We start from the raw sequence: 1,176 nt of genomic DNA, 5'->3' as shown, positions 1-1,176 counted from the left end.
TCCCATCCTCCCGGCTCGCCGCTCCTGAGCGCTGCAGAGAGGGACGGTAAACTGAGGCTGCAAGGGGGCGGGATCAGCCTGCTAGTCTCTGCCTCTGATAGCCTGGGTGTTCTGGGACCAGGTCTGACCCTCGGAAAACACAGCCCCGGGCACTGTTAAGTCATTCCTGACGCCCGCCACTAGGGATGTGCGGCTCCCGGGACACCCTCCTTGTTCCCCTCGTTTTAATCACGGCCAAATACCTTGAATAACTGTCCGTGGTCAGCGCGCAGGACTTGCTTTAGATCCACGTTAGACAAGTGTCCCTGAGGCCGAGGAAGAGGCGAGGGGCGCCCCTGGCCTCGGGCGTCTGGGGCCTGCCCAGAAGGCCGGGTCGGGTCGGCTCGGCAGGGCGGGGAGAGCTGTGGCCGCGCGTCTGCTCCGCCGCACACTCGATGGGACAAGGCGGGGAAGCTGTGGCGACTTGCAGGGGTTCACAATCCCGGAGGGCGATGGGGTTTGTCAGTGATACCAGAAGGGAAAAGCCTCACAGATCAGGAACACCTCCCGCCGCCAGGTGCTGGGTGCGCCGGGCTCGGTTACGAGCCCTGCCGCTTCCCCTTCTCCCGCGGTGCTCAGGGCGGCCCCGGACCCAGGATCGTTTCTGGGGTAACCCTTGCCTAGGTCAGGGGGCGGATGCCGGGGCTTCGCAGGATGGTGGAGTGTGGGGAAAAGCCTGAGCAGCAGCTCCGGGGGCGCGGCCCCCGCCGAAGTTCTGACACCTCAGAGGCGGCGCAGGCGAAAGGGCGCGAAGCGCGGGCGCGTCCCGTTTCCCTCTTCCGCCCGCAGGGACTCGGCGAAGTGCCTGGGAGAGGGAGTGTGCTAGGAGGAGGTCCCGCAGCCCATGCCTGGGTGTAGGAGAGACCGCCCCGGCTGAGGTCAAGCCTCGAGGACCTGGGCGACCCCGCCGCCCCCGAGCCGTCCGGAGTCGGTGCAAATCGCCGCTGAGGGCCTTTCCAGCTCCAAGGCTGCGGCTTCCAGGCCTTCCCCACCCCTAGGCCCGCCGGGGCCTCCCCGAAGGCAAACAGCCACAGCAGCAGCAGATAAGCCAGGGGCTGTTGACAGAGGCTGCCTGCGTCCGTGTGGAAGGGCCCAGGGCGGACTTTGCCTCGCGGCGGGTCCCAGAGCCGCACAGCG

The sequence above is a fragment of the Mandrillus leucophaeus genome, unplaced genomic scaffold (assembly GCF_000951045.1).
Source record: "Mandrillus leucophaeus isolate KB7577 unplaced genomic scaffold, Mleu.le_1.0 Scaffold35, whole genome shotgun sequence".
Classification (NCBI taxonomy): Eukaryota; Metazoa; Chordata; class Mammalia; order Primates; family Cercopithecidae; genus Mandrillus; species Mandrillus leucophaeus.
Note: the sequence above shows the minus strand (reverse complement) of the source record.